Genomic DNA, 13,156 nt, shown 5'->3' with positions numbered 1-13,156 from the left:
GTGCTTGCTACCCTATTTTTAAAAAACAGTAGCGTACTCTGCATATTCTTCTTTACCTTGTTTTTTCACTTAACATTAAGTTCTAGTAGTCATTCCAGGTCTTATTCTTTAAGACAAGTGTATACCATTTGTGTATGTACCATAGTTTTTAACCAGTCCCGTATAGGTAGGTAGACATTTAAGTTATTTTCAGTTATATTCTTTTACTGCTTAAAATGGCATATATAGGTTTGTGCATACATCTTTTTTAGATTCTTGCCTACCAATGTATCCTTCCATATATACTTAGAAGTGAGATTGCTGTGTCAAAGAATAAGTGCATTTGTGATTTTGCTAGCTATTGCCAAATTCCTCTACCTAGGGATTGTATTATTTTGTTCTCCTATAGCTTTAATCAATGATTCTTATCAAACTTTTGAATGTTTTCCACTCTTATAGGTGAGAAATAAAATCTCAGTTGCATTCTTCTTATCATATGAGTGAGGATGAGTATCTTCATATATTTGAAAATCATTTGCTCTTTTGTGGCTGTTGGTCATATCTCTAGCACTGAGGGTTTATTTCAAGGGCACACAGGAGAATTAGAAAGGGTACACAACCAGGACTCCAAAGATCTGGGACATTGTCACCTCATGTAATGTAGCAGCAACATCGTGAGTCTGTTAACAGCTCTGAGCCCCAGTAACAGTTTGAGAAGTCTTCTGAACCCTTGACACAGTAATTGCATCTCTGTTTTTCTCTCAATCAGCTTCTTTCTCATTTATTCCTGACTCACTCTCCCTTTTCTTCTCCACCTTTTTGCTGTAAGCTTACTCATGTTTTCTGCTTACTCATGAGTCAGCCACCACATGGCTTCTGCCTTTGGTTTTCTCTTTACCTCTCTGCTTCTGCCAATCCTACTCTCTGTTCACTTGTTTTGCACATCTGAAATTAAAATTTTCCAGGGTTGGATTAGTGAGCAACTTTTGAGTATAAAGTAGCTTCATTAGGCAATGCATTTGAACCAGGCTGTTGGTCAATCTATACATAGTTACCTTTGGGTCAGGTTCCCATTCTTAGTTCAGGACGTCATGGCTAGAGCCTGAGGTTACATGATGCAAAGCATGGAAACCTAGGGGAAAAAAGGCTCTGAGAAAAGAGATGTGTGCAAAGCTTCTCATGGTTTTGCTTGGGTATCCAGTATAAATACTAAGAGGAAGAGTATTATGGAATTAATATATTCACTTCACAGATAAGGGAATTGAGCCTTAGAGACATTTACTAACTTTCCTAAAGTCACATGGCTTACTGAAATCAAGGCCATGTGTTCCAGAGCCAAGATTCAGTCCTAGGAGTTGAGTACAAGACATTTTGATCCTGTTGTATTGCCTCTTATTTAGACTCTGTGTGTTTTGCTCTGGCTATTTTGACCTTGAGTGTATATATATATATATGTGTGTGTGTGTGTGTGTGTGTATGTATATATATATATATATATGTCAGGATTATGCCTTAGTGATGAATGTCTATTGAAAAAAACATTTTTCTTTTGGAGGACTGTGCACTAATCAAACTTACTTCCTTGATCATTATTAAAAATATTTTATTTGTATTTTAGAGAGGAGGGAAGGGAGGGAGAAGTGAGGAATAGAAACACCGATGTGCAAGAGAAACATTGATTGGTTGCCTCTCACACACCCGCAGATGGGGACCTGGCCCACAACCCAGGCATGTGCCCTGACCAGGAATAGAACCAGTAACCTTTCAATTTGCAGGCCAGCACTTAACCCACTGAGCTGCATTAGCCAGGGCTTGATTGTTTTTTGATTCACTGCAACTAAATCAGTTCCAGTTTTACTTTTATTTTACTAATGTTAACATGGATGAACCCTTTCTGTACCTATTTTTCAATAAACTTTGATGTAGCCATTAGTTTTGTTATTGTCATTTATTTTGCTATTGAAAAATATTATTGATTATTGTTTTCTTTTATTTCTTGTATTCTTTGGCCTTTATAAGTATTCAATTGAGTTTTCCCAGATAAAAAAATTTTTAATGTAAATTTTGCAAGAAGATTGGACTCTCTTGCTAGTTTTATTGAGTGTGGTTTTAGCTTTTGACAATTTTATTTTTTGTTGGTGTTGATTATTTCTTTGAAAAATTTTTCCTCAGATAATTTTTTTGCATAATGCAGTATGCTCAATAATGTATGATTCTTTAGTTAATATTCTCCTGTAAGACATTTTGCCTGTAGTTCAGTTTTCATTGTCATCAATTTCATTGCTGTGTTTTGTGATATTCTATTCATCAATAATGCTTATTGTGAATTGAAAAAAGTGCTGAAAATTTGTATTGCTTTCTTGGGACAAAGCAAAGAGTACACAAAGGGCACGAGCATAAGATTTGAGTGTGTGGAGAGTTAGAGTATTATACATAGCCAGGGGGTTGGATGGTGTAGGCAGTGCTCTTTCTCTTCCACCTCAGATCCCTCCAGGATACCTGGTATTTTTTCCTTTCTTCCAAGAGTGGTTTGGGGCTATCAGGCTAAGGATCAGGTCCTTTGCCTTACAAGGCTGCTAATGGAGAGGAGGAGAGGTCACTCTGAATTTGTGGGTAAGGACTGAAAAAGCCGTGTAAACAGAACAGCTCCCCAGGCCCTACTTGCCTCTGTCAGGAGGTCAAACTGTTCCTGACCTTGCTTCCAAGGTCCCCAGGCTGCCTTGGAGCTGGAGCTGGAGTTGGAAAGAAATGACCTTTCATCATCCTCTGGATCCATCCAAGTTCCTTTAGGCTTGGAAGGGCTCCCAGGCCTTTCTCAGTTCCCCTGCAGAGCAAAGGCTCCCTGTAGGCTTTGCTTGTCTGAATTCCAGGAGCTGTATGTCAATTAGAGTACTTGGAAGTCACAGTCGGTTGTCTCCCAAACACATCTAACTTTGACTTTCCAAACTATTGCATTAGGTTCAATCCAGTCCATGGTTGTTAGAGCCATGGTATCCAGTGGGATATTTATTATTAATAAGAACATAGAAACATGGCTAAGAACCAGACAAAACAAGTAAAACTACCATATACTTGCAGTCAATTTTTATTAGGAACTGAGCCTCAGATCCCATGATCTAGCCTCGGCATTCTCTGAAGATAAGATATTCCATGGCCTTGTCCTGAAGTGACCCTCCCTGTGTACATTAGTGGGTTATACTCAGCAAAGGCCAATGTGTACATGCTCCCTGATACCCTACATGGTCAGCCAGAGGCGCTCGTGGATGGCAAATATTTGTTGTAAAACAAAATATCTTTTTCCTTCCCTTTATCCATGAAAACATGGTATTTGACATACTGATCACAAAAAAGTCAACAAAAATCTTTCGGCCCTGGCTTTTTCACAGCCTACTTTCTGAAACTTTAGATCTCCCTTTCCAACTTGTTTTCCGAATAACTCCTGATCTCTTCTTAAAATTTCTTGCCCTGTATATGAACTTAATCCTTAATAATACTGATTATTGTTATGTGTACTGATATTTGCTTCACCCCAACTCAGATTATCCCACAGGGTTGTGGTCTTGGGATGACTCCTTGGAAAGGCCTCTCATACTTCTTTCTGGCTCCTGGAATATTACACTTTGAATGCCAGGGTTACTAGTGGGTTTGCCCTGGACTTTGAAGGGGAATCAGAGAGAATGGGAGGAAAGTTTACTACTTATACATGTCTAATGGTTCCATTAATAGTTTTCTGGATAACTAGGGGAATATCTTTCTGAATCCCACAGCCTAAGGAAGTAGGGTCAGTGGTTATGACTGATCATGAGGTCTAGGAGGGTCCTACAGTCTTCGAATAGACAACTTTCTGCTCTATACACTAGAGGGATCTGTCCAAAGTCTCTCAGAAAACCTGTGTTCACTCTCCAAAAAAAGACCTACAGGGGGCTGCTGGTGCATGTTGTAAATATGAACTGAGGACTTGGGCTGATGCATGTCATGGCTGAGAAAATGAGCTAGGCTAATTGAAGCAGGAATGGAATGCTTTTCATCTCTCTGATCTCCATTGGGCCTGGCAGGTGCTCAGTAAATATCATTTGAACTTAACAGGATACGATTTATAATTGTAAATCCATGTTCATGTGATCTCATTAATAAAAGCTGTACTGCTTATATACACTATAGACATACATATATAGCACTTGCATAGTAATATATGGTTTGGCAACCCTTTTATATCTAATATTTATCTCACAGCTATTAATATTCCTGGTATTGTTTTGGTAGGCCTATTGGAAAGTATGTGGACTTTGGGATCAGAAAGAAATATGTTTGAATCCCTCTTTACTACTTATTAGCTATGTGCTTACATTTCTGTGTGCCTCAATAACATAAAGATAAGGAACCTATCCTGTTGGATATTATGAACATTGAGTGTAATAATGTAAGGAGTGTCTCTTCTCTGACAGGCAACTGAAAACAGTGCCTAGTATTACTTCAGAGCTATCATGCCATTTATTCCTCACCTTGTTTTCCTCAAAGAAGTAAGACATAAATTATTTTCCCCCCAAATGAAGCATGAGCAATTTAACAACTTCCTACATTGACTTAGCTTTTGAGGGGAGGAACCAAGATTAGGACGCAGGCCTGTTGGCTTCTAATCACGTGCTTTCTAGCAAACACAATTTGAGGTGTGAATTGGAGTTGGGCTTCCCAGCCATACCGCTCCCCAGTTGTGTGGTTGTGGGTCAATCCTTTTGTGCTTCTGAATCTTGCTTTCCTAATCCTTAAAAATGGGGGTAACAATAATAACAATAACATACATTTTATGAGATTATTTTGAGGACCAATTTCCATTATTTAAAGCAATGGTTCTTATCCAAGAAATACGTAAGAATCATCTGAGAAACTTAGTTTTCCCCTTAGCTACACCTCAGATTTTCCCACAGGGTTGTGGGTCTTGGGATATCTCCTGGCAAAAGGCTTCTTATACTTCTGTCTGGCTCCTGGAACCTTTCAAATGCCAGGGATGCCCTACAGGTTTGGTGGCCCAAATATGCGTATATGTTTTGATAAAACTTCCTTGGGTAATTTCAATGCACCCTAATCCACTCCAGACTCATATGTAGAGAGAACTGCTTTTAACTATAAAATTCTACACAAATGTTAGTGATTATTAGTATTCTTAACAAGTCTACATTGTATTGAGACCTTAAAATGATCATAAAGCTGTTGTGTTGTGGAGGAAAGAACAACAGTTTCCTGAGTCAGCAGATATGGAACACATCCAAGCTGTAAATTTCCATCTGGGTGGCCCTCGGTTGGTTACATAACCTCCCTGAGAACCATTCTCCTCAGTGGGAAACAGGGTGGACTGGTGCTCAAGATGAAATAAGGAAACTAATATAATGACAATCTTTAAACCCAAAGGACTTCCTTGAGTTAAGGAGATGGAAGCACATGAACTGAAGACATTTGTCCAAGATCAGCTTTTAAGTGGCAGGACTGGAATTTGAGTCAGCTGACTCCAGAGTCAGAGCCCTTATATTCTACACTGTCCTTCACATTTTCAGTAACTATTTATTGGGCGCCAACTATGTGCTAGATACTATTCTAGGAGTCTGGAATATACCAGGTATTAAATGGGGGAAAAAATACCCTCCTGTCCTCGTGGAGCTTTGACATTAGAAATTGATGGGTGCTATGCAAATAAATTAACAAAGGAAAAGAAAGCCAGTATAGATGGGGATACGGAAGGGGTGGTGGGAGCCAGGTTGCCCTTTCTTTACCTCTTCATCATTTTCACCCATCCCACCAACCCCTTCCTCTGGTAACCATCAGCTCGTTCTAGGTTTCTTTGAGTCTATTTTGTTATGTTTGTTCATTTGTAGTTTTTTTTTTAGCTTCCACATATAAGTGAAACTATATAGTATTTGTCTTCCTCTGTCTGAGTTATTTCACTTAGCTTACGCCATTATCCATGTGGTGGCAAAAAGAAAGATTTCATTCTTTTTCATTACTGAGTAATATGCCATTGTATATATATCACATCTTCTTTAACTATTCATCTATTGATTGACACTTAGGTTGCCTCCATAGCTTGGCTACTGTAACTAGCACCACAGTGAATATAAAGGTGCATATATTTTTTCAAATTAGTGTTTTCGGTTGTTATTTTAATGAAGATGGTCAGGCTGGACCTCACAGAAAATGAGACATTTCAGCAAAATTGAAGAAGGTGAAGGAAATAGCTATGTGGTTTTCTGGAGGAAGATGGTTCCAGGCAGAAGGACCAGTCAGTACAATGGCCCTGAGGTGAGGGTAGGCCTGGCAGGCTAATGGAATAGCACAGAGCCCAGTGTGGCTGGGGACTAAGTGGTAGAGTACAAGCCACTGCAGGGCACTGAAGCATCTTTGGGTTCTACCCTGGAGTGGAAGAGGAGCCACTGAACGATTCTGAGCAAAGGGTTAACTCGAGGTCACCTAAGCTGAATGAAGCAAGCCAGTCACAGAAGGGCAAATACTGCATGATCTCACTTATATGTGGAATCTAAAATGTCAAACTCATAGAAGCAGAGCATGGAGTGGTGCTTGCCAGGGGCTCCAGGGAGGAGGGAGTGAGGAGTAGCTAATCAATGGGTATAAAATTTCAGTTTGCAAGATGTCAAACACAAAAGAACTAATATGTTTATGTAATTTTGAACATAGTAACCGACACTTAGTTAATGCTCAATGTAGCCATTATTATTACAGCCACGTGCTGCTTAATGACAGGATATATTCTGAGAAATGAATGTTAGATGATTTCGTCCTTGTGCAAACATCAGGTGCTACAGCCACTGCTGTAATTGTATATGCTGCACTTTTATATGACTGGCAGCACAGTAGGTGTGTTTACACCAGCATTACCACAAACATGTGGGTAATGTGTTGCGCTATGAAGACTGCATGGCTACAACCTCACTAGGAGATAGGAATCTTTCAGCTACATTATAATTTCATGGGACCATCTTCATGAATGCATGTGGTTTGTCACTGACCACAGTGTTATGGGGAGCATGACTACTCATTGTTGAAGCTTGTGGTGATAGTGCCTCCTTCAGAGTGTGAGGTTATAGAGTGAGAGCAGGGAGCATCACGGCAGGAATGTAGTCACTGTCCTACTATCCAGGACACCTGACTGCCCTAGATGTCTCTTTGTCACAATTTTCATTTTGGCAGAGATGGAATTCATGGGAATCTATCCCTGGCTACCCTAATGCAGCAAAGGGAACATAATAAACTCCAAATGGACAGCAAACTGTTGTGACATCTGGTGCATTTGGATGTGCATGTGTGTGAGTGCACATATTTAATATTGAATCAGGAGGGACACCCCAGATTCAGTTCAGAGATTTTATTTATTTTACTTAAAAAAAAATCCTCATTTGAGGATATGTTTATTGATTTGAAAGAGAGAGAGAGAGAGAGAGAGAGAGAGAGAGAGAGAGAGAGAGCAGAGAGAGAGAGAGAGAGGAGCATTGATGTGAGAGAGAGACATCGATTGGTTTCCTTCCATATGCTCCCCGACCAGGGATTGAACCAGACACCCTGAACTGGAATTAAACCCGCGCACTTATGGTGTACAGGATGACACTCCAACCAACTGAGCAACCTGGCCAGCGCAAACATTTTATTATTACTCACACAAGGAACTCCTGGGGAGAGCTTAGGTGCAAGCAGGTCCGGGTTGGCTTGGGCAAAGCGGAGGCAGTGGGTTTGGGCCTTTATAGTGGCTATGGAACGGGGCTGGGAAGAAGTTCCTGCACGTGGCAGATTTAAATTTTCTGCTGGTGCCAAAGGAGGAGGTGAGGTCATAGGCCTTCTTATCAGCCTGTCCAGATGTGGAGCCAAAGGGAAGGGAGGGTGAGGCCTAAAAGAAATCAGCAATCAAAAAATGATGTCAGAGCCTAGTACAATTGGTCAAAAGGAGAATAAGAAATAAATACTGTGCAAAATTATTTTAAGGTATAGTGAATAACTGTCATAGAAAATTATTACTGATACATGAATGAATCAACAAAGGGACAAATTTATGATAACTGCAGGGCCTGGTAGACAGGGTGAGAGATGCTATCATACTTCTGAGCTGAGGGACTTATGATCCCACAAAAAAATGCCTGGTGGCGTGAATGGTCTTCCACTAGGACCTCTGAAATGCTCAAGGTGAGAGATGGCATTGGCCTGCACCGAGCATTGGGGGTATGGAGTGAGTGGGTTTCATTAATTCGTCATCCTAACTGAGCACTTACACTGTGCCAGGTACAATCCCAGGAACCTGTGACACAGCCCTGAATAAGAGAAGCAGACCCGTTCTTGCAGGATAATTAACTAGACAGTTGGACAAGTTACTCTGAGTTTCTATTTTCTCGCCCTTAAATAAAAGGAATTGTTCACATGGATAGAGAAATGCAGGCGTGAGTGCCTGGCAGACAGCTCGTGCTCAGGAAGAATTAGTTGGCTTGAGCTTCCAGAATGCATTCGCTGTGACCCATCTTAACCTCCCATGAGCATCCTTAATCTCGAGGTTGCTTTCAGCCTGGAATAGTGATGTAGTGCTGACTGTAAGTTGAATTCTTCTGCCCAGACACAGGTCAAAGGGAGATGGCATGTACCCTATAAGCCATGTTGAGTCCCTATTTAAAAACATGGGCAAGCACTCTGGGTTTTTCAAATGTTCTGCTTTTATTTCTGCCTCCTGAAGGAAATGCGTGGGGGTTAGCTAATGTATTAAGGCTCTCTGAGGGAAGAGATAGCGTGGAGAAGGAGGAAGAGCACTGGCTTGCAGTCCTGGTTCTGTCACTTTCTAACAGTGTGACCCTGGGTAAGGGTAAGACTTCTCTTGAGTTTGTTTTCTCACCTGCAAAATGGGCATAAATCAGGGTAAGGCCCACATTTTGTAGGGGTTAAAACTTACAACATTTGGGTACTCTGTTTAAGGAAAAGAATACAAAATTATGAGTACAGAATTAGTTACAAAACTTAGAATGAGAAGTCACCATATACTGCAAACTTAAATAGAAAACATAGGAATACCATAAACATCATACAATATTAAAAAATGCTATTATTAACTACCTGACATACCTCTATAATAGTCTTTTTCCTTATTTTTTTTTTTTGACTTACTACTGTCTGATTACCTTTTTATAGGACAATGATTTTTGTAACATCTTTTGTTTTCCCTTTTACATGCTGATCAATATTTTATTTTATTACTAAGAATATTGAGAGTTTGTTTTTTCCTTATCTTCACTAATATTGTATAAGTTTCTAGGATTTCAATTTTGGGAAACTATCAAGTTTCAAAAAACATGTATATATAAACTATATTCAAGTATTCTTGTATAGTATTTGTATAGTATTAATGTACCACACAAGCATATTCTCTGAAACGAGAGTATTCTTTAAGCAGTTTGTCATCAGTGTTCCATGTTGTCAGTGTGTCAGTCAGCAAAAAGTATTCCAATACATTTATATTATTTTTCCTCTTCATTAACTGAATTACCAGATAATCCACTTAGACTTCATCTCCTCTTTTTCAGGATTAACTGCATTTATTTAAATCTGAATTTTGTTTCTTCATCTCAGTGTCAGAATAAGTTCTGTTGATTTCATAGCTCATGTATTTCATGAATATATGTGACTCTTCCCTCAGCTCTTTAATAAACCCATGATCTGTGTCAGTGCTGCTGTCTCAGGGAGTTATTGGAGACTCGCAGGGGTGACGTAAGTGAAGAGGCTTTGTAAATGGCGAAATGTATGTTCTTATAAATCAATACGATTCTCCCCTGCCCACCCTCTACTCCCCCCACCCTGCACACTGCTGGGCCTTGCAGTGAGTGCGCAGTGAAGATCTATGAGTTGACTTATTACTGGTTCCCTTTCTAAAAACCGGGAGGAGGGAAGAATGGAAGTGGAGTATTAATTTTTTTGTCACTGTCATATTCTTTCTAGGGAAAACAGAAAGAGTAACATTTATGATTTTCTGAGAAAAAAATAATATGAGAACTTTATTTCTGATAGGGAGTCTTAGATCAGGGCTTTGGAAGTTTGTCTGTTTCTGCAGCCTGGGTGATAGAATCCAGTGGAGTTACTACTGCTCTGCCTTCCCCAATTAATCCTGGAAGCGTGTTCCTGATTGGAGGCCAACTCTGGGCAGGTGCAGCCCACCCAACAGCTTATCTGTTATTTCCTAGCAACAAGGCTCCTGTTCCCTGAAATCTTGTCAAATGTACCTCAAGGACAGGTTTTCTTCCATTGTGGACACTTCTGGAGCTTGGATTTAAATGCCAAGTCTAAAGCAATCTTCCTTTAAAGGAATATTTATTCTATTTGGAAATGCACCCTTCAGGGATAGTTCTATAGGGAAAAAAATCTATAAGAGAAATTAATTTCAATTGTTGATTCTTTTTAATTGAATGATCAGCAGGTATGCCCTTAAAAATGTGCTGTTGGAATTTGTTAGTTTTTCTAAATGCAATTAATTAAGCCTGGGCTCTCTGTGGAACAGAGTTATCCTGAAAGTCTCCTCTGATTTCCCAGGCAGTTATAAGCTTCTTCCTTTCTCCCCTCCCACCGCTCCATCACACTCTATGTTCACTTCCATCATAGGACTTGTCATGTTAGTACTATAAACTTGTCTGCTTCTTGTACTGAATGCCACCTCCCTGAGGGCAGAACCTATGGTCTTTGTCATCTCTCAGGCTTTACTACCTGTAGGTGCTCACTAAGTCCTCCCAACTTCACTTCCCTTGTAGTGGGCTCCTGGCAGACAGCTGAGCTCCAGGGTTCTTTGCACTCTGCCCTAGGGGCTCAGCCATTCCCAGGTAGGTCACCCTTGCTATAGACACAGTCTCTTCAGTCCCCCAATCTTGGCTCCTCTGATTCCTTCAGGTCTGGATGGCCGTGACCCTGGCATGTTGGATGAAGCCTTCTGAAGAGAGGACAGTTACCACCCATGGCAATAAGGGAAGATGAGGTGGTTTTCCTTGTGAGTTTAGGCTCTTGGGTGCTAGCATAATGCCTTGAGATTGGGTTTGCCAGGATCTCCCTGGAAGGAGAGGTCATGTTAGTTACTCAACCAGCTGCTCGTGTAGGGGCTCAACTTGAGGTTAGGAAGCCTAACTCTCAGAAGGCCTTGCCTAGGCCCAACGGGAAGGTTTTCCAGGGAGAAGAGCCCAAGACCTTAGCTTTGGGCTGCTCTTGGTCAGCCTGACTCCAGAAAGAAATGGCAGCAAGCCGAGATGGTGATAAATTGCTCTTGAAAGCATAAGTAATTGGGTTTTGTGAAAAGGCATTTATTTTTCTCCTCCCTCTATCCCCATAGACACAAATAAATAAAAACCATTCAACAGTTCAGCCAATTGAAGAAACAGCAAAAAACCCAAGTGCAGTGTAGGAAAAGATACCTGTCTACAATGTGTGGTTCCTTCCCAGTAGAAACGCTGAGCAGGAAAGGTGAGTGTTGATTTCTGAGGAACTGCGACTCTCAATAGTGATATTTGGCTTCCTAAGTGTCCCAGTCACTGCCCATCCTGGATATCGACTGCTCCTGCCTCCGAGGGCAGAACCCTATTCATAGACCTTCCAGTTCTATCTCTGCTGTCATCCTGCCCCAGGCCAGCCATCTACCTTCCAGACCATGGCATTTGCCATCTCCATGGGTCTCTTGTTTCCACTTGTGACCCTTCAGACCTTCACCTATGTGGCAGTGGGGCAATCTTTTAAAAAATATAAATTAAATCACATCACACTCAGCCACTTATCCTCTCCTCTGCTGTTGCATGGTGCAGTCTCCACTCAAGAGCTATCTGAGCATGTTCTTCCTCTCCCTCTCTCTTCCCTGGACTCACTTCTTTTCCTCCCTCAGGCCTTCTGTTTTATAGATGTTTGTAAATTATTATATGTTTAGTATCTAGTTCTTTGTGTATGTATTCAGGAAATATGTGTTGACTGAGCAAATAACTGAATAAATAAGTATTATGAACTTATGTGCTGAGCTGTTACTGGTCCATCATGGTGGTGGGTTGTGGCTATAGTGTAGGGAGACCAGCTATCCTGGTTTTCCCAGGACTTAGGATTTCTGGGAACTTGGGACTTTCAGTAGTTGTCTTGGAGTGAGCTGGCCACCCAACCATAATAATTCCTCTAATGTGGGGTCCAACCTTCCTTTCAGCTCATGGTTTAATTTGTAATTGATATTGGAACCAAATATCTAATGTGAATAACAGGAGTGGGTGGTATGTTTCAGAAGAAAGTGTCTGTAATTAATGGAGTTGGGACAGGGAAGGAAGGAGAGGCAACCGATCAGGCCATGATGCCTGGGTTCACTTCTTCTTTTTTTAAAAGTATATTTTATTGATTACGCTATTACAGCTGTCCCATTTTTTCCCTTTGCTCCTCTCTGCCTGGTACCCCCTTCCCTCTAGCAGCCCCCCACCCTTATTTCATGTCCATGGGTCATGCATATAAGTTCTTTGGCTTCTCCATTTCCTTTACTATTCTTAACATCCCCCTATGTATTTTGTACCTACCAATTATGCTTCTTGATATGATCTCCTTATCTATGATTCTGTTTCTGTTCTAGTTGTTTGCTTTTGTTTTTTTTAGATTCAGTTGTTGATAGTTGTGAGTTTGTTGTCACTTTAATGTTCATAGTTTTGATCTTCTTTTGCTTAAAGAAGTCTGTTTAACATTTCATGTAATAAGGGCTTGGTGATGATGAACTCCTTTAGCTTTACCTTGTCTGGGAAGCACTTTATCTGCCTTTCCATTCTAAATGATAGCTTTGCTGGTTCTAAGTCCTTGCTTTTCATCTCTTTGAATACTTCCTGTCAATCCCTTCTTGCCTGCAAAGTTTCTTTTGGGAAATCAGCTGATAGTCTTATGAGGACTTCTTTGTAGGTAACTCTCTTCTTTTCTCTTGCTGCTTTTAAGATTCTCTCTTTGTCTTGAACCTTTGGCATTTAAATTATGATGTGTCTTGGTGTGGTCCTCTTTGGATCCAACTTTTTTGGGACTCTCTGTGCTTCCTGGACTTGCATGTCTATTTCCTTTGCCAAATTAGGAAAGTTTTCTTTCATTATTTTTTCAAGTAAGTTTTCAATTTCTTGCTCTTCCTCTTCTCTTTCTGGCATCTCTATGATTTGGATGCTGGCAG

Source organism: Furipterus horrens, unplaced genomic scaffold (assembly GCF_987537825.1).
Source record: "Furipterus horrens unplaced genomic scaffold, mFurHor1.1.pri manual_scaffold_2, whole genome shotgun sequence".
Taxonomy (NCBI): domain Eukaryota; kingdom Metazoa; phylum Chordata; class Mammalia; order Chiroptera; family Furipteridae; genus Furipterus; species Furipterus horrens.
The sequence above is the reverse complement of the archived record's forward strand: the minus strand, read 5'-3'. Positions refer to the sequence as shown.